The sequence below is a fragment of the Bos mutus genome, chromosome 22 (genome assembly GCF_027580195.1).
Source record: "Bos mutus isolate GX-2022 chromosome 22, NWIPB_WYAK_1.1, whole genome shotgun sequence".
Lineage (NCBI taxonomy): Eukaryota > Metazoa > Chordata > Mammalia > Artiodactyla > Bovidae > Bos > Bos mutus.
In genome coordinates, this window is record NC_091638.1 from 3,367,124 (window position 1) to 3,388,448 (window position 21,325).

Genomic DNA, 21,325 nt, shown 5'->3' on the forward strand with positions numbered 1-21,325 from the left:
TAAATGACGTGGAGAATCTTGAGCACAGTGCATGGCGCCCCAAACATGCTCAGTGCGCAGTAGCTGCTCTCATTGAGGACGTTCTTATATCAGTGCATATCCTGACTCTCAAACTTACCATATTTCAAAATTCAGTATGTGTTGGCCTGGCCTTGAGCTTGTCTAGACAAGGGGAAGCTGTCAGCACTTCATCATACCCTGGCCTCTTAGTGAAATTTCGGGCCGTTGGCCCTGACGGCGGCATTGCGGAAGGCCCGGGAGCCAGAGCCACGAGGCTGGCCTTGCTGGCAGGACCCAGCAAGCACCAGGCCCTCTGCTTCGGGGGTGGGGGGTCTTGCTCGACCTTGGTGTTTCGTGGCTGCCAGTTCTCAGGGCAAGATGTTAATTCAATGGAGTCCCAGTATCAGGATTTCCAAAGCCAAAGTCAGGTGAGTGTGTCTTGGGTGTTACTTTAGTCCTTTTTCACACGTGAGAAGGTGGTTATGGATGGTCCATAGTCGTTGAGGTCCTGGGGTTGTCCTGTCATGGAAGCAAGAGATACAGGTGCACTGCTGACCCCTGGACTGGACCCAGGTGGGCTCTGAGAGCAGGATGTTGATCATTATTGCATAAAATAGACAGTAGACAGAAATTTCAGGAAATGAAAGGAGCATATCTTGAGTACAGAGACAGACACGAATATTCACTCCAGGGGTCCTACCTACTGCCTGTCCTAGGGCGAGCATCACCTTAGAGCATTTCATTAAGTTCCCAGCAGATGCCCAGTGCTGTGCCTGGCACTTTGTCACGTTACCCTCAATCCCCCAACCCCCCAGAGTCCGTGGTTGAACTTTAGTGTTGTAGGTGGAAAAACTGAGGCTCAGGAGCTTGGCTGCATGATGGCCACGGAACTAGGGGAAGAGCTTTGTTTAAACCCAGGTTTCTCTGAGGCCAAGTCCAAGCTTTCTGCACTCTTGAAGTGCTATGTATTACGTTCTCGGGGAGAAAGGAAAGGCGAGGCTTCAAAGGCTACTTTGGGAACCGTATCTCTGCAGGGCTGATATGGGGATGGGTGATGATGGTTTTGCCTGGGGAGAAGTAACCCTGAAGTAAACACTCTTGCTTGAGCACCACAAGGAGAGGAAAGAGGATGAAGAGATGCTAATATTCACTAAGTGGTAAGGTGTGGGGACCACTCACCCTAACCATCCTGGCCTTAAGCCTGAAGCAGGCTCTTGGAGGCCCCAGATGTGGCTGCTGTTAGCAATTATTATTGTTATTTTTTTGTACTGTTTTTTAAATTATTTATCTTGCCTGTGCTGGGTCTGGTTGCTGCACATGGCGTTCCCTAGTTGCAGCGAGTCAGGGCTGCTCTCTAGTTGGGGTACACAGGCTTCTCACTGTGGTGGTCTCTCAGACTGCAGAGCACAGGCTCACTAGTTGGGGCACGTGGACTTAGTTGCTCTGGGGTGTGTGGAATCTTCCTGGACCAGGGATCGAACCTGTGTCCCTTGCATTGGCAGCAGATTCTCAGCCACTGAACCACTCGGGAAGTCCTACTGTTAGCGTTCAGATGCTGGATCGTGGGGAGGTTCCAGAAAGTTACCAAAGATAGACCAAGGACTATCAGGTTGGGGGCCACACAGAGAGATTCAGGATTACAGCCATTTTCCAACTAGGTTAGAAGTTTTGTTTTGCTTTTAAGTATTCAGACATTAAAGAATCTGCCTGTAGTGTGGGAGACCCAGGTTCGATTCCTGGATCAGGATGATACCCTGGAAAAGGGCATGGCAGTTGACTTCAGTATTCTTGCCAGGAGAACCCCATGAACAGTGGAGTCTGGTGGCTGCTATTCACAGGGTCGCAAAGAGTCAGACATGACTGAATGCCTAACACTTTCATTTTCACATTCTGGTGTCTGCTGGGTCGGGGCAATTGTTGATTACCTGAGCATCAGCCTTGTTGGGAGGGGTAAAGCAGGTCTGAGACCACTGAGGCCTCCTGATTTTCTGGATGGTGAGCCGCACACCTACCCCTATGACCGACAGCCTTGTTTGGTTTTAGTGGAAGGAGCAGGAATACAAGTGGTTCTGCAGGGAGAATCTTTTGTCTGCCTCAGCCATTTTCTCATCTTAAAGCCAATATTGGTAGAGGGAGTCTTTTTTTTTCTTCAGCATTGTTTACTTTCCGGGATTTATATGGGGTTATCTATCATGCCCTACCTTGGAGTACTGTTTTATAAAAGATAAACAAGTTTAGTTTCTTCAGCTTCTCCTAAATTTTAAATATGAGACTAATTCCATGTTCATTTGGTTTCTCTCTGCAGAGCCAAAGACTTCTCACCTCCCCTCATCACCTTCCCCATGAGTGATTGTTCTTACAGATTCATTGTTTTCTGGAAAATGTTCTGCAAAACACATTGATTTTTGTTTCAACTCAACAAGGCCCCAGTGTCCTGGCTGATGTTAACCTAAATGCTGGGGTGATTTAAGATGCAGGAGGTGCTGGACCTGTTTGATTTGGTTCCCAGACACTGGTTTTGTCCTGATTCCTTTGGGTACCTGCTCATCCATTCTGCTGTTTTCTCTCCTCCACACTCCAGCTGAAGATCCAGGGGCTTTTCTGGACATGTGCTGGGAGTGTCTGTGAGTGGTGGGGGCCCTGGGAGCGTGGAAAGAGAGCGGTTAAGGTTAGGGTCTGTTTTCTCTTCAAGTTCAATGTAATTTACAGTAGAACGGTAAACACTCATTTTTTTTTTTAAGTTGGTCTCTAGGCCTTTCAGCAGAAGGTACGCTTTGTGACTACTTTCCCTAGTTTTCAGAGTAAATCAGTGGCCAAACCAAGTCACGGTCACTCAGCTCAAAGACAGTGATTTTTGTCTTATTATAATTTTCTCACTGAAGATTCCCCTAACCCTCAACTTCCATATTTTGAGACTTCCCATCCCTTTCCTACGGGCTTCCCACGTGGCTCAGGGGTAAAGAATCCACCTGCCAGTGCAGGAGATGTGAGTTTGATTTCTGGATCGGGAAGATCCTGGAGAAGGAAATGGCAACGCACTCCATTATTATTGCTGGGAAATCTCATGGACAGGCTATGTCTGTCTCTGGAGAGCTATAGTCCATGGTTTCACAAAGAATCGAACGTGGCTTAGCGACTGAGCATCATACACATATCCCTTTTCTAATCTAATAGGAAGCTCATTATTTGGCAATTTCCTCTGAAACATTAGTTCTGAAAGGTGACCCCGGGTTGATCCCCACTCTTCCCATCAGCAGGGACCTTGGGACCAGCCTGTCTCCCATTACAGTCCATCTTCATCTGAACAGCTGTGAGGGACTGGGACTGGGCGAATGGACCGCCCAGCGAGCAGGCAGCTGCTCCTATGCAGTTTGAGTAAGTGCCTGAACTTGCTGTGGCACGGAGACCAGAGACAACCAGAGCCAGAGATGCCTCTAACCACTTGGTGACTTCATCTTTGAAACCACAACCAAGAAACCTGTCTCATTCGTCATGGGTGACTCAGCAGAAACAGGGCACAGAGTTTTGTACTCAGAAGGCGCCGGTGCTTCTTTGCCAGCAGTGCTTGATAATGGATTTGTGCTGTAGATATGCACATAGAGAGATCTTACCGAATGCCACTGCTCACGCAGGTAAAGCTATTTGCTCCTAGAGAGGATGTTGTCCTGAATAAAGATGAGAATGTATTTATTGCCATCCTTGAGGGGAAGTGGGCCTAGGTCCAGAGGCTGATGGAGCCGGAGCCAGGCTGTCTGGGCCATTGCAGCACTGGTGATAGGGAAGCGAGTCACTGGACTCCTCTGAGTCAGGTCTCACGGTAAACGCAACAGAGGTCTTTCTCCAGCTCTCAAGTCTGTCTGTGGAGTCAGTGATGCCATCTAACCATCTCATCCTATTTCACCCTCTTCTCCTTTTGACCATCTCCTGGCCACTCCTAAATGACTGGCTTAACCCAGTCTGGTGTAAATCATGTATATGATCATATAAAATAGAAATTCTGTAACATAGGAGAAATCCTTTGAAAATATTAAATACCATCTTAATATGAAATGTAACACTATTTTTATCATCTACTCAAAATTACCTGGGCAAAAGTACTTATTTCATCTCCATCCACAATTCTTGCATAATTCCAGTTTCTTCACCCCAGTGGATGGCACCATCTTGTACCTCTGAGATTTCAAGTTATAAACTCAAGAGCAATTTTGATTCATTATTTATTTGAACAGACTGTATGTAAGCCCAGTTCCTTTACCCCAGCTTCTGGTGGGTGACCCAAGGACACTGGAGTCAGATGGCCAGGTTTAAATTCTGCTTTTTCTCTTACTAGCTGTGCAACTTTGGGCAAATTTGTTTCTGTCTTTCCATGTCTCTCTTTTGTCTTTTGTAAAATTAAAATAATAATAATAGTATCTATCTCCTAAAGATTTTGCAAAGATTTAAGAGGCAGAAAATATCTGGTTTATAAGTGTTCGAAATACATTAGCTATTGTTGTTATAAATATTAGATTCATAGAATTCCACTAGAACTAACTTTTTCTGGGGTTGGAGAAACATGATGGATTGGACACTGAGACAGACCTGGGTTTTAATACTGACTTTAAAAAAATTCCTCCCCACTTTTCCTTGGTAACCATAACTTTATTTTCTATGTCTAGTTCCATTTTTTAAATAAGTTCATTTGTATCACTTTTTAGATTCCACATATAAGTGATATCTTGTGATACTTCTCTTTCTCTGCCTGACTTACTTCACTGCTGCTGCTGCTGCTGCTGCTAAGTCACTTCAGTCATGTCCGACTCTGTGCGACCCCATAGATGGCAGCCCACCAGGCTCCCCCGTCCCTGGGATTCTCCAGGCAAGAACACTGGAGTGGGTTGCCATTTCCTTCTCCATACTTACTTCAGTAAGTATGATCATTTCTAGGTCCATTCATGTTGCTGCCAGTGGCATGATTTCGTTCTTTTTTATGGCTGAGTAATGTTCCCTTACGGAGAGGGCAATGGCACCCCACTCCAGTACTCTTGCCTGGAAAATCCCATGGATGGAGGAGCCTGGTGGGCTGCAGTCCATGGGGTCGCTGAGGGTCGGACACAACTGAGCGATTTCCCTTTCACTTTTCACGTTCATGCATTGGAGAAGGAAATGGCAACCCACTCCAGTGTTCTTGCCTGGAGAATCCCAGGGACGGGGGAGCCTGGTGGGCTGCCGTCTATAGGGTTGCACAGAGTCGGACACGACTGAAGCGACTTAGCAGCAGCAATGTTCCCTTAATACTGGGTTCTTCAGTTACGTGTGTGACCAGGGAAAAGTCACTTGGCTTTTCTGAGTTTCTTTTGTACTCATCTGCAAAACAGTGACATGAGACTGTACTCAGCTGTCTAATACATGTCTGTGCCTGCTGTATGTATGTGGGTGGTGTATGTGACACAGACAGTATACATGTGTATGAGTATTTCAGATAAAACAGTAGCACCGGAAGTTGCTGAAGGCTGGAGTTTGCTTTCTCATAAATGTTAGCTACTGCTGTTATTGTTATTTGCTTTTTTGTGTGTACAAGCATCAGCTTGGGATCACATGTGGTTAAGAAAAATAACGTACTCAAGGGGCAACCTTTCCTGTCTCAGAATTAGTCTTGCTTTGAGGTTGTATTCATTCACACTGGCTTCTCTGAACTTTTTAACCTTTGCCTTCCCAGTGTCATCTGGTTCCCTGAATGCTTGGGCTCTTTGTTGTCAGTCTGCCAATTAGTCCTGGATCTCAGCAGTGTGGCTCTTTCCTGGGTTCACCTCCCGGCTGTGGCATGTACATGAAGCCTGTGACTTAACTTGCCTGAGGCTCAACCATGTTTCAAACGTTCACTGCAATAATCATCTCGTTGAGTGATTGTGAGACCTAACAGAAGTACCTGAGAGCAGCCACTGTTCAAATGTGCTCTGTCTTCAGCTGGTTTTCCTGGAAACAGACTCTGAGGTGGACATTTACATGCAGAAGATTTTAGGGACAGTGGTCTCCTGAGGAACATTTGTAAGGAAGTGAGGGTAGTGGGATTACACAGAAGAAGGAATTAAATCACCAGGCGATTGAGACTGAAGGCTCGGTCAGCCCCCAGGGGAGCCTGGAGTCAGAATGATCCTTGGGAATCATGCAGAAGGCCCAGTCTTTGCTCCTGTATCACCCAGTCCTTGGGAGGGGGCTCCCCAGGGGAACAGTGTAGTCTGCCAGGGAGAGATACAGCTGGGTGCTGCCAGCAGGAGTGCTCCTGGGAGCTGAGGACTGGGTGCCTGGTGTGAGGGAGCTGGGGGCAGCCACAGTGCCCACCACCTGCTTGATGATGGGGCGCTGGTCAGCCCTGCCCTCTGCATCTACTTCCTTTCTGCTCCAACAGTGAAAGGTTGTTGCTGAACCATGAAAAAAAGCCGGGATTCTCAGCCTCTGGAGGAGAAGAATTCAGTCTGGGGCCAGAGACGAGGCTTGATCGCTCAGAGCTTTTGTGTAATAAAGTTTTATTAAAGTATGAAGGAGATAGAGAAAGCTTCTGACACAGGCATCAGAAGGGGGCAGAAAGAGTACCCCCTTGCCAGTGTTAGCAGTGGAGTTATATGCTCTGCAATGAATCAAAAGAATGTCTGGAGGTTGTAAAGACCTCACCAGACCTACTCCCATAATTTACATTTTAATGACAGGATTAGCCAGAAGATTTAATCCAGAGACTGTCCTCAGGTAGGGTACATTCAGTTCAGTTCAGTTCAGTCTCTCAGTCATGTCTGACTCTTTGCGACCCCATGAATTGCAGCGTGCCAGGCCTCCCTGTCCATCACCAACTCCCGGAGTTCACTCAAATTCACGTCTATCGAGTCAGTGATGCCATCCAGCCATCTCATCCTCTGTTGTCCCCAATCACTACCAGCATCAGAGTCTTTTCCAGTGAGTCAACTCTTCTCATGAGGTGGCCAAAGTACTGGAGTTTCAGCTTTAGCATCATTCCTTCCAAAGAAATACCAGGGCTGATCTCCTTCAGAATGGACTGGTTGGATGACCTTGCAGTCCAAGGGACCCTCAGGAGTCTTCTCCAACACCACAGTTCAAAAGCATCAATTCTTCAGTGCTCAGCTTTCTTTATAGTCCAGCTCTCACATCCATACATGACTACTGGAAAAACCATAGCTTTGACTAGATGGACCTTTGTTGGCAAAGTAATGTCTCTGCTTTTGAATATGCTATCTAGGTTGGTCATAACTTTTCTTCCAAGGAGTAAGCGTCTTTTAATTTCATGGCTACAGTCACCATCTGCAGTGATTTTGGAGCCCCCCAAAATAAAGTCTGACACTGTTTCCACTATTTCCCCATCTATTTCCCATGAAGTGATGGGACCAGATGCCATAATCTTCGTTTTCTGAATGTTGAGCTTTAAGCCAATTTTTTCACTCTCCTCTTTCACTTTCATCAAGAGGCTTTTGAGTTCTTCACTTTCTGCCATAAGGGTGATGTCATCTGCATATCTGAGGTTATTGATATTTCTACCGGCAATCTTGATTCCAGCTTGTGCTTCATCCAGCCCAGCGTTTCTCATGATGTACTCTGCATATAAGTTAAATAAGCAGGGTGACAGTACACAGCCTTGACATACTCCTTTTCCTATTTGGAACCAATCTGTTGTTCCGTGTCCAGTTCTAACTGTTGCTTCCTGACCTGCATATAGGTTTCTCAAGAGGCAGATCAGGTGGTCTGGTATTCCCATCTCTTTCAGAATTTTCGACAGTTTATTGTGATCCACACAGTCAAAGGCTTTGACATAGTCAAGAAAGCAGAAATAGATGTTTTTCTGGAACTCTCTTGCTTTTTCCATGATCCAGCGGATGTTGACAATTTGGTCTCTGGTTCCTCTGCCTTTTATAAAACCAGATTGAACATCTGGAAGTTCACAGTTCACATATTACTGAATCCTGGCTTGGAGAATTTTGAGCATTACTTTACTAGCGTGTGAGATGAGTGCAATTGTGTGGTAGTTTGAGCATTCTTTGGCATTGCCTTTCTTTGGGATTGGAATGAAAACTGACCTTTTCCAGTCCTGTGGCCACTGCTGAGTTTTCCAAATTTGCTGGCATATTGAGTGTAGCACTTTCACAGCATCATCTTTCAGGATTTGGAATAGCTCAACTGGAATTCCTTCACCTCCGCTAGCTTTGTTCGTAGTGATGCTTCCTAAGGCCCACTTGACTTCACATTCCAGGATGTCTGGCTCTAGGTCAGTGATCACACCATCATGATTATCTAGGTCATGAAGATCTTTCTTGTACAGTTCTTCTGTGTATTTTTGCCACCTCTTCTTAATATCTTCTGCTTCTGTTAGGTCCATCCCATTTCTGTCCTTTATGGAGCCCATCTTTGCATGAAATGTTCCCTTGGTATCTCCAATTTTCCTTAAGAGATCTCTAGTCTTTCCCATTCTGTTCTTTTCCTCTATTTCTTTGCATTGATGGCTGAGGAAGGCTTTCTTTTTTTTTTTTTTAATTTAATTTTATTTTTAAACTTTACATAATTATATTAGTTTTTGCCAAATATCAAAATGAATCCACCACAGGTATACATGTGTTCCCCATCCTGAACCCTCCTCCCTCCCCATACCATCCCTCTGGGTCGTCCCAGTGCCCTAGCCCCAAGCATCCAGTATCGTGCATTGAACCTGGACTGGCAACTCGTTTCTTACATGATATTTTACATGTTTCAATGCCATTCTCCCAAATTTTCCCACCCTCTCCCTCTCCCACAGAGTCCATAAGACTGTTCTGTACATCAGTGTCTCTTTTGCTGTCTCGTATACAGGGTTATTGTTACCATCTTTCTTTCTTATCTCTTCTTGCTATTCTTTGGAACTCTGCATTCAGATGCTTATATCTTTCCTTTTCTCCTTTGCTTTTCACTTCTCTTCTTTTCACAGCTATTTATAAGGGCTCCCCAGACAGCCATTTTGCTTTTTTGCATTTCTTTCCCATGAGGATGGTCTTGATCCCTGTCTCCTGTACAATGTCAGGAACCTCAGTCCATAGTTCATCAGGCACTCTATCTATCAGATCTAGTCCCTTAAATCTATTTCTCACTTCCACTGTATAATCATAAGGGATTTGATTTAGGTCATACCTAAAAGTAGGTTTTCCCTACTTTCTTCAATTTAAGTCTGAATTTGGCAATAAGGAGTTCAGGATCTGAGCCACAGTCAGCTGCCGGTCTTGTTTTTACTGACAGTATAGAGCTTCTCCATCTTTCGCTGCCAAGAATATAATCAGTCTGATTTCAGTGTTGACCATCTGGTGATGTCCATGTGTAGAGTCTTCTCTTGTGTTGTTGGAAGAGGGTGTTTGCTATGACCAGTGCATTCTCTTGGCAAAACTCTATTAGCCTTTGCCCTGCTTCATTCTGTATTCCAAGGCCAAATTTGCCTGTTACTTTAGGTGTTTCTTGACTTCCTACTTTTGCATTCCAGCCCCCTATAATGAAAAAGACATCTTATTTGGGTGTTAGTTCTAAAAGGTCTTATAGGTCTTCATAGAACCGTTCAACTTCAGCTTCTTCAGCATTACTGGTTGGGACATAGACTTGCATTGCTGTGATATTGAATGGTTTGCCTTGGAAACGAACAGAGATCATTCTGTCGTTTTTGAGATTGCATCCAAGTACTGCATTTCAGACTCTTTTGTTGACCATGATGGCCACTCCATTTCTTCTGAGGGATTCCTGCCCACAGTAGTAGATATAATGGTCATCTGAGTTAAATTCACCCATTCCAGTCCATTTTAGTTCGCTGATTCCTAGAATGTCGACATTCACTCTTGCCATCTCCTGTTTGACCACTTCCAATTTGCCTTGATTCATGGACCTAACATTCCAGGTTCCTATGCAATATTGCTCTTTACAGCATCGGACCTTGCTCTGTACAGTCACCAGTCGCATCCACAACTGGGTATTGTTTTTGCTTTGGCTCCATCCCTTCATTCTTTCTGGAGTTATTTCTCCACTGATCTCCAGTAGCATATTGGGCACCTACTGACCTGGGGAGTTCCTCTTTCAGTATCCTATCATTTTGCCTTTTCATACTGTTCATGGGGTTCTCAAGGCAAGAAAACTGAAGTGGTTTGCCATTCCCTTCTCCAGTGGACCACATTCTGTCAGATCTCTCCACCATGACCCGCCCACCTTGGGTTGCCCCACGGGCATGGCTTACTTTCATTGAGTTAGACAAGGCTGTGGTCCTAGTGTGATTAGATTGACTAGTTTTCTGTGATTATGGTTTCAGTGTGTCTGCCCTCTGATGCGCTCTTGCAACACCTACCATCTTACTTGGGTTTCTCTTACCTTGGATGTGGGGTATCTCTTCACTGCTGCTCCAGCAAAGCGGAGCCGCTGCTCCTTACCTTGGACGAGGGGTATCTCCTCACTGCTGCCCCTCCTGACCTTGAACGTGGAATAGCTCCTCTAGGCCCTCCTGTGCCCAGGCAGCCACCGCTCCTTGGACGTGGGGTTGCTTGTCTCGGCCCCCACCCCTGGCCTCTGGCGGGGTGGTAGCTCCTCCCGGCCGCCACCCCTGACCTCGGATACATTGAAAGTGAATGAAGTCGCTCAGTTGTATCTGACTCTTTGCGACCCGTGGACTGTAGCCCACCAAAATTCTCAGTCCATGGGATTCTCCAGGAAAGAATACTGGAGTGGGTTGCCATTTCCGGATACATTTTTGTTACATAATCCTTGTAAAGACCTCACCAGACCTACTCCCATAATTTACATTTTAAGATAACAGGTTTAGCCAGAAGGTTTAATCCAGAGACTGTCCTCAGGCAGGACACGTTATTGTTATATAATCCTAAGGAATGTAGAGGGAAAAAAAGTTTGTCCTTTCTTCCTCGAGAATTCCAGACCCCTCTCTCCTTGGGGACCCTAGAGTTCTTATCAACCTGCCTAGGAAATGACTCTCTCAACAGCACCGGGTTTCACTCTGAGTAGCAGTCCCTTTTTCCTCTGGGGACCCATAATCCCTATGATGTGCCTTCTGAGTTGATGTCTAAGGACTCTGTATAGTTATCATTTATTATTGGTCAACCCTTTCTTGGGTGGACTTCCCTGGTGGCTAAGACGGTAAAGTGTCTGCCTACAATGCGGGAGACCCCTGTTCAATCCCTGGGTTGGGAAGATCTCCTGGAGAAGGAAATGGAAACCCATTCCAGTATTCCTGCCTGGAGAATCCCATGGATGGAGGAGCCTGATAGGCTACAGTCCATGGGGTCGCAAAAAGCTGGACACGACTGAGCGACTTCACTTTCTTTCTTTCTTGGGTTGGGGGAGAGAAAACAGGGCAACTGATTATTTGTCTCTTATTGTCCAATGAACAAAGACTTAAAGTAGAGATGGTATCTTTCCTTTTTAAATTTAAAGACTGCTTCTGATCGTTTGTCAGTATGAAGTCTACTTAGAGTTCTGAGATAAAAAGAATTTAAGACTGTGTCTGTGCCTGGCCTGGAAAAGGCTGTAGTCAGAGGTGGTTGCCATGTGAGATTAGACACTTGGTGGGGGGGTGGCGTGGTGGGGGGGAGGCACCCTCAGACACCATGTTTTCCATCCCACGTGTAGAGCCTGGTCTTTCTTTCCAGTGGTGGATGTTAGCATGCTTTTGACTCTCAGTCTTTCTGGGTGAATTTCTCTGCCCATGCTTACATCAGATTATCCCCTTTAAGTGCAATTAAGCCATATTACTAGGCTACCCTGGTAGTCAGATGGTAAAAAAATCTGCCTGCAATGCGGGAGACCCAGGTTTGATCCTGGGTCGGGAAGATCCCCTGGAGAAGAGAATGGCAACCCACTTCAGTATTCTTGCCTGGAGAATCCTACGGACAGAGGAGCCTGGTGGGCTACATCCATGGAGTTGTAAAGAGTTGGACACGACTGAGCAACTTTCACTTTGGTGGGGTCAAGACTGCAAAGGTGTGTCCTGTGAACATTTGGGGCCCTAAGAGGGAGGCAGGCCTGGAGCTCTTGTGGACTACTGTCTGTGGGGTCACAAACAGTCAGACATGACTGAGCAATTAACATTTTCACTTTCACTTTCTTTCAAGCCATATTACTAGAATTATTTCTGAGGTCACCTTGATCACTCCATCTGCAGCTTCATCTCCAAGAAACCTTCCATCATATAACTGAAGAGTTTGTTAGGAGAGTTGGGTGACTTTTATGAACATTTGTTTATTGGCTTCCCATTAAATCTGAACTCAAGTTTTGTGAATGCATCACACTAAGGATTATTTGTCTATGGATTGTTTGGCGTCTTACCTGAGAAGCACTGTTTTTCTGCCATCCCTGTCTGCCTTAGATTGTTTGAGCTCTCAGAAGACAAATGCATGTCTTTTTAGATTGCATTGTACAGTGTTATGCACAAATGAGCAATTAATTTTCAAAACACTGACAGTGGGAGAAAGCACTAGGGAACTGATAATGTCTTACATGATTAAAATAATGTTTTTAATGTATTGGTTATCCCCATTATTTTTTGCTAATAAAAGCTGTCAGAAAAAAATGAGTTAATGTTCAAAGAATATTGAGTTTCTTTGAACTAAATCATTGGGTAAATCAAAACTATCATCAAAAAAAGTCAGTCAGGTAATTCTGTGCACATTCATGAGCTGTTATTGTTGCCTGCATCTACCAGGCTCTTTAAATTGTCCTTATGAGTTTGAGAGACTGACGAATAACCATGGTGGCAATGGGAGAGTGAAGGACCTATACTTAATCTGTCAGAGGTTGGCAAACTTTTTCTGTAAAGGGCCATATGGTAAAAATGTCTTCAATACTGTGAGCCATGTCGTCTCTGTCACAACTGTCACAACTACTCAACTCAGCTGTTGTAGCAAGGAAGAAGCCATAGATAATATGAAAGTAAATAATCATGGTGGCGTTTCAATAAAACTTTATTTATAAAAACAAAAGTGGGTCAGATTTGGCCTTTGGCTTGTGTTTTGCTAACATGGATCTAAGAGATAAAACTAAATTCCAGTGATGCACTACTCATGAACTGAATCAGGAATATGTTACTAAAATGAACCCATGGCAAGAGAGACAAAATTTCAAAGTCAAGAATGTGAAAAAAAAATTTTTTTTTGGATTGAAATATAGTCAAAGCTATAGTTTTTCCTGTAGTCATGTGTGAGCCAAGTGCCGAAAAACTGATGCCTTCAAAATGTGCTGGAAAAGACTCTTGAGAGTCCCTTGGACATTAAGGAGATCAAACCAGCCAATCCTTTAGGAAAATCCTTTAGGAAATCAAGAAGATCAAACCAGTCAATTCTTTAGGAAAATCCTTTAAGAAATCAACCCTAAATATTCATTGGAAGGACTGATGCTGAAGCTGAAGGTCCAGTACTTTGGCCACCTGATGAGAAGAACCAATTCATTGGAAAAGACTCTGATGCTGGGGAAGATTGAAGGCAGGAGGAGAAGGGGATGACAGAGGGTGAGATGGTTGGATGGCATCAGCGACTCAATGAACGTGAGTTTGAGCAAGCTCTGAGAGATGGTGAAACAGGGAAGCCTGGCATGCTGCAGTCCATGGGGTCACAAAGGGTCAGACACGACTGAGTGACTGAACAACAATAGCTGATTTACAATGTTGTGTTAATTTCTGCTGTATAGCAAAGTGATTCAGTAATATTTATGCTGTGCTGTGCTTAGTTGCTCAGTCATGTCTGACTCTTTCCGACCCCATGGACTGTAGCCTGCCAGGCTCCTCTGTCCATAGGGATTCTCCAGGCAAGAATACGGGAGTGGATTGCCATGCCCTCCTCCAGGGGATCTTCCCAACCCAGGGATTGAACCCAGGTCTCTCACATTGCAGGCAGATTCTTTACTGTCTGAGCCACCAGGGAAGCCTCTCTCTCTTTTGTCTATATATAAATTGATACAAATGAACCTACCTATGAAATAGAAATACCCACTCCAGTGTTCTTGCCTGGAGAATCCCAGGGACAGGGGAGCCTGGTGGGCTGCCGTCTATGGGGTCGCACAGAGTTGGACACGACTGAAGTGACTTAGCATTAGCAGCATGAAATAGAAATAGAATATGAACACAGAGATCAGATTTATGGCTGCCAAATTGGGGCTGAGGGGAGGGGTAGATTAGGAGTTTGGGATTACCTGATGCGAACTATTATATATAAGATGGATAAACAACAAGATCCTACTATATAGAACACAGGGAACTATATTCAGTATCCTATAATAAACCATAATGGAAAAGAATATAAAAAAGAATATGTGAAAATAAACTCTTAATCCATCCCTCCCTAGATCCCCAACCTGGCAGCCACAAATCTGATCTTTGTGTTCATTAATCCATTTCTGTTCCATAGGTAGGTTCATTTGTATCAATTTTTAGATTCCACATATAAGTTATATCATATGATGTCTGTCTTTCATTTAGTATGATCATCTCCAGGCCCATCCATGTTTCTACAAATGACATTATTTCATTCTTTTCATAGCTGTGTAGTATTCCATTATGTATATGTACCACAACTTCTTTAACGGATGTGGAAATGGTTTTCATGATTTACACTCATACCATTTTTTTCCTTATTTAATTACTCCTGAGTGTGGTGCACAGGAGTGTTCAATGAAAGGAGGGTTCCTAATTTGAAGGGTTCAAGGCACTTTGATTTTTTTTTAAGTAATTTATTTTAATTGGAGGCTAATTATTTTACAGTGTTGTAGTGGTTTTTGCCATACATTGACATGAATGAGCCATGGGTGTATATGTGTCCCCCATCCTGAACCCCCCTCCCACCTCCCTCCCCATCCCATCCCTCAGGTCATCCCAGTACACTGGCCCTGAGCACCCTGTCTTATGCATCAAACCTGGACTGGCAATCTATTTCACACATGTTTCAATGCTATTCTCTCAAGTCATCCCACCCTTGCCTTCTCCCACAGAGTTCAACAGTCTGTTCTTTATATCTGTATCTCTTTTGCTGTCTCACATATAGGGTCATCGTTATCATCTTTCTAAATTCCATATATATGCATTAGTATACTGTATTGGTGTTTTTCTTTCTGACTTACTTCACTCTGTATAATGAGCTCCAGTTTCATCCACCTCATTAGAACTGATTCAAATGCATTCTTTTTAATAGCTGAGTAATACTCAGCTATTGTGTATATGTACCACAGCTTTCTTATCCATTCATCTGCTGATAGACATCTAGGTTGCTTCCATGTCCTGGCTGTTGTAAACAGTGCTGCGATGAACATTGGGGTACATGGGTCTCTTTCAATTCTGCTTTCCTGGGTGTGTATGCCTAGCAGTGGGATTGCTGGGTTGTATGGCAGTTCTATTTCCAGTTTTTTAAGGAATCTCCACACTGTTCTCCATAGTGGTTGTACTAGTTTGCATTCCCACCAACAGTGTAAGAGGGTTCCCTTTTCTCCACACCCTCTCCAGCATTTATTGCTTGTAGATTTTTGGATAGCAGCCATTCTGACTGGTGTGAGATGGTACCTCATTGTGGTTTTGATTTGCATTTCTCTGGTAATGAATGATGTCGAGCATCTTTTCATGTGTTTGTTAGCCATCTGTATGTCTTCTTTGGAGAAATGTCTGTTTAGTTCTTTGGCCAACTTTTTGATTGGGTCATTTATTTTTTCTGGTATTGAGCTGCATGAGCTGCTTGTAAATTTTTGAGATTAATTTTTGTCGGTTGCTTCATTTGCTATTATTTTCTCCCATTCTGAAGGCTGTCTTTTCATCTTGCTTATAGTTTCTTTTGTTGGGCAAAAGGCTTTAAGTTTAATTAGGTCCCATTTGTTTATTTTTGCTTTTATTTCCATTACTCTGGAAGGTGGGTCATAGAGGATCCTGCTGTGATTTATGTCAGAGAGTATTTTGCCTATGTTTTCCTCTATGAGTTTTAAGTTTCTGGTCTTACATTTGGATCTTTAATCCATTTGGAATTTATTTTTGTGTATGGTGTTAGAAAGTGTTCTAGTTTCATTGTTTTACGGGTGGTTGACCAGTTTTCTCAGCACCACTTGTTAAAGAGATTGTCTTTTCTCCATTGTATAGTCTTGCCTCCTTTGTCAAAGATAAGTTGTCCACAGGTATGTGGATTTATCTCTGGGCTTTCTATTTTGTTCCATTGATCTATATTTCTGTCTTTGAAGGCACTTTGATTTTTAAGATCCTGGCCACTAAGTGTTCTCAGGATGGGCTCTTCACTTACTAACTCACAAATTGGAGAATCCACTGAATGTCTCAGTACCTGTCTTCACATCTCTTTCCTATATGAACTAGACTGTTGATTTTTCCCCTACTGATTTACCTGGAGTGTTGTAATGGAATATTAATTTGCTTGTTTTACTTTTTCTCTCAAGCAGAGCATGGAAATTGGTTGATGTTTTTTTCCTGGGCAAGTGTGTGTGTGTGTGTGTGTGGGAGAGAGAGAGAGAATATCCAAACACTGTTGGATAATTGAATGGTTCTTAAGTTTTGCTTAACATCTGACCAGCTGCACTCTTAAAAATCCTAATGTCTCAGCAGCATCCCAGATTAACCAAATCTGAATCTTTTGGAGGTGGGATCCAGGCATTCCTATTTTTTTTAAACTACCCAAGTCAGTTGTTTTCTATTGTTGCTATAACAGATTACAACAAATTTATTGGCTTAAAGTGAAAAAAAATAATATTATACTTTTGTTGGTTAAAAGTCTGCCACAGGTGTCACTGGGCTGAAATCAAGAGGTCAGTGAGCAGGGCTGTGTTCCTTTCTGGAGACTCTGGTGAAAAAGGTGCCTCCTGCCTTTTTCAGACTCTGGGGCCGCCCACATTCTCTGGGTTGTGGCCCCCTCCTTTCTTTTCTAAGAAGCATCTGTGAGCCCTGTCCTCCTCACACTATATTGCTGCAACCTCCTTCTGTGGCTCCTCTCTCTCTGGCTCTCCAATGCTTCTTCCCTCTTAAGGACCTCTGTGATTACATTGGGCACATCCAGATATTTCAAGATTAACTCCCTATTTTAAGGTCAGCTGATTAGCAAACTTAATTCCATCTCTATCTTGATTCTTCTGTGTAATGTAACCTTATTGATAGGTTTTGGGAATTGTGATATGAATGGCTTTGACCCAGTTAAAGGGACCAGAATGTGAACACTTGCTGGCTGGAATAAATCAAGCCCTCATGACTCACTGATTCACTCATTCATTCCTTCTTTGATGAGTTTATACTGTGTGTTAGGTGTAAATTCTTGGGGTGCACTGGGAAACAGGATATCAAAGGTCTAATGAGAGGAAGAAGATATTTAAATCAAGAAAATGCAAGTGTCTTGGGTCCTCATAGGAAGGATCCTTTCCTAAATGTTAAGACCAGGTAAAGATTCCTGGATGAAGCAATGCTGGAATTAAGTAGGTATAGAATGCTCCCTGGTTCAAAATTGGGAATGGAGTGTGACAAAGCTGTATATTGTCATCCTGTTTATTTAACTTATATGCAGAGTATACCATATAAAATGCTGGGCTGGATGAATCACAGGCTGGAAGCAAGATTGCTGGGGAAAATACCAACAATCTCAGATATGGGGATGATACCACTCCAGAAAGTGAAGAGGAACTAAAGAGCCTGTTGATGAAAATGAAAGAGGAAAGTGAAAAAGCTGGCTTAAAACTCAACATTCAAAAGACTAAGATTTTGGCATCCGGTCCTATCTCCTCATGGCAAACAGAAGGGGGAAATGTAGAAGCAGTGACAGATTTTATTTCCTTAGGCTCTAAAATCACCACAGATGGTGACTGCAGCCATGAAATTAAAAGACGCTTACTCCTTGGAAAGAAAGCTGTGACAAACCTAGATAGCATGTTAAAAAGCAAAGACATCACTTTGCTGACAAAAGTCTGTATAGTCAAAACGAAGGTTTTTTCATAGTCATGTATGGATGTGAGAGTTGGATCATCAAGAAGACTAGTGGCAGAGAACTGATGCTTTTGAACTGTGGTGTTAAGAAGACTCTTGAGAGTCCCTTGGACTGCAAAGAGATCAAACCAGTCAATCCCAAAGGAAATCAGTCCTGAATATTCATTGGAAGGATAGGTGCTGAAGCTGAAACTCCAATACTTTGGCCACCAGATGCAAAGAGCTGGCTCATTGGAAAAGACCCTGATGCTGGGAAAGATTGAGGGCAGGTGGAGAAGAGGGCAGCAGAGGATGACATAGATAGCATCACTGACTCAATAGACATGAATTTGAGGAGAGTCTAGGAGATAGGGAAAGACAGAGAAGCCCGGCATGCTGTAGTCCATGGGGTCACAAAGAGTCAGACATGGTTTAGTGACTAAACAACAGCAACAAGGACCACTTTTCCCATTGTTTAGAGGGTGTGCTCTCTACACTATTCATATTAATGAGGTGTTACTCCTCTCAGAAAAGATGTGGATTCATGGATTCCAGAAGACTGTGGACTCTTTTATTTCATATTCATCAATTTATTGATTATTGTCTCAGTAGTGAGGTAATAAGAGATGATGACGTTGCTGTTTAATCACCTATTAGGGACCACTTGCAACCCAAATGTAAGCACCTCAAATGGATCTTAGTTTGCTTATTACCAGGACACTTGCATCATTTCTCTGTTTCAGTCTGAGTTGAAACCGTGTTGTTGTTGATGGACTATGTAGCAATTCTGGTATGATAGACGCCAGCAAACACACATGGAGTAAACAGCCTTGCTAGGGTCTTCAAATAGCGATCAATGTCTATTTTGTTTGCTCAGCCCTCCCTCTGGCCTGTGGCTGGGCCTCCATCTTGAGCAAGCTGGGATGATTAATGATCTCTTGGAGGTATTAATGCCTCACATTTTGGTGCTCTAATTATAGAAGCAGATTGGAGCCAAGCTCTAGAGTGAGTTTGAGATTGAGGGATATTTACAAAGCAGGCAATTGGTCCAAAACTTCCACTTCTTTCCATTTCCCCATAAATCAGTCGTGAATGATTTTTCTACTGTTATTTTTCATAGGTTTTGAACTTGGCTAATGAGCATCCCTGTCTTCGTGAAGCTGTGATTTTCCTGGCTCTTGCTGGAAAGGCGATGAAGATTTATGAAGGGGCTTGGTGGGAAATAGATTGCATTTCTTCTTCCCCTCTGCTTGTTTTTCCCTCCTCTCCTGTCCTCCAACCCTCGAGAAGTCTCAGCTTTCATGGCCAGCATAGAGTACGGGGGAAACAGGAAAGCGCCGATGTGTCTTGACCTAGTTTGTGGTGACTGTATGATGACAAATAGGCAGCTGAGAGCGGATGAAGTAGCGCTGGATTCCACGCTGAGGAGCGTGTACGGAGGAGCAGAGAGTGCATTTGCTTGGGTGGCCCTGATTCTTACTTGCCGAATATGTTGACTTCAGATCTTTAGAAAAATATGGGGCAGTCCAAGGTATTGCTCCCACTGAAGGAGCTGCCTTGAGGACTGGGAGCAAAGGTCTTAGGAACCTGGATAAAGGGAGGAGCTTCCTTTGGACGCCGTCCCCAGGGTGGCGGCCACCTCTGTACAGGCCATGCCCTACACCTGTGCCTGTTAGAAACCTGGCTTGCAAGTCTTGGAAAATCACAGAGTTTTTTGCATTTATATAATTTTTGTTTTTTAAGAATTTCACTAATTGGGAAACAGAGTGGCAGCAAAGAGCTTGTCAAATAGATACTTGACAGAAACTCAAATGGAACAGATGCTCACCTTTACCTTTACACCAGAGCAAATAGAAAGATCCACCCACCAGGGCTTTTGAGATGCTCAGTTTTTCTGTTGCTGCAAGGTTGTTTGAAGTGCTAGGTATCAGAGCAATATATTACATTGATAATCTGTTTAAACTAAGAGGGTCATTTGTGAACAGATTTGCATTCCAGTTCTATAAATGTTCCAAAAGAATGTTTCTCTTCCTTCAATCCTTCCTGCTTGTCTACTTGTCTGCCTTTCTTCCTAAAATATCAAACCGCTCAGCTGGTCCTGGGAGGCAGAAAAGGAAGGTGATTTTGAGAATAGATGACTCGGTTCTTATCCTCAAAGACCTTACACTCTTAAGTTTACATTGTTGTTCAGACAGCAGAGTTTAAGGAAAAAAAAAAAAGATTTATTGAGGGTGTTAGGTAGCTGACAAGGTCTTAGGAAAGCCCCGGGAACCCCATTCGGATGCACCATAGCCAAGTGTGAGAGCTGGAAGGGGTGGGAACCCATCCATAGCCTTGCTCATGACATCAGCCAAGACCTCTGCCATCATTGCCACTGGAGAGAACCCCGGTGCCAGGCTGGGAATGCCCTTCTCCTCAAGAGCATCAGTGGTCTTGTGTTGCTTTCTTCATTCCAAATTTCTTCATTCCAAGATTGCAGAGTGCATCTTCTTGGTGACGTCTAATCCACAGTGGCCATCTAGCCTGCAAAGTCATCTGGGAAATGTAGTTTTTGGGTTTACAGTTTCTGCCAGGTAGGAAGTTAGACTAGAAAGGCTGACATGTATGTAGAGAAAATGAAACCAAGGTGCAGTAAGTCCCCTACACATGGGCGAGTTCTGTTCTGAGAGCACATGCCTAAGTCCAATTTGTTCATAAGTCACCAAAGTTAGCTTTGGTATCGAGCTAGCACAGTTGGCTGTAGAGTACTGTACTGTGATAGGTTTGTAACACTTTTTGCAAAAAATACATAAAGAACAAAGACAAAAAGTAAACATTTTAATCTTATAGTACAGTGAGAACTGAAAAGTACAGTGAGTACTGAAAAGTACGCAGTACCAGCTACCTCATCATTGTTTTTACGTGTGCTTCCAAACATCCTGGGCTGGAAATACAGATCCTGTGCTACTGTTCTCTGTACAGCACAGTGCACAGAAGCACAGCCACATGGAGAGGATGCTCACGTGTGACAGTGTACGCCAGACACGTGAACTTACTTACATGACTGGACAGGCGAGCGCGTGTTCTCATCCTTGCAAGTTCACAACTTGAAGGTTCAAATGTAGAAGACGTATTGTCTCCAGTAAGTGAAGGTGTCTGTCTAGGAAGGAGGAGGGGCATTCAGGGAACGTTGGCTTAGGGTTGTACTTACAGAGGCTTGAAGTGCTTCATGGTTATGTTAGTCAATATAGGAGAGGGATATGATGCAAAAACAGCTTCAAATCTCAATGCTTCTCTCTCTCTCTCTCTCTCTCACATACACATACACACCCCACATGCAAAGTCTGCTCCATGAATGGGACTGGGTATTGATTTGTGAGGCCTGGTGCAAAATGAAAACATCGCCCCCTTTCTAACAATTATTCAGAATTT

At 43.7% G+C, this 21,325-nt stretch overlaps 1 protein-coding gene and 1 pseudogene across 2 annotated transcripts in view; both read left to right on the top strand.

Moving 5' to 3' along the window:
- Positions 1–21,325, top strand: part of LOC138983920 (CD99 antigen-like) — a 211,582-nt gene that overhangs the window by 136,116 nt on the left and 54,141 nt on the right. The window lies entirely within an intron of this gene.
- LOC102281487 (large ribosomal subunit protein eL18-like) overlaps positions 1–21,325 on the top strand; it is a 75,755-nt pseudogene that overhangs the window by 2,028 nt on the left and 52,402 nt on the right.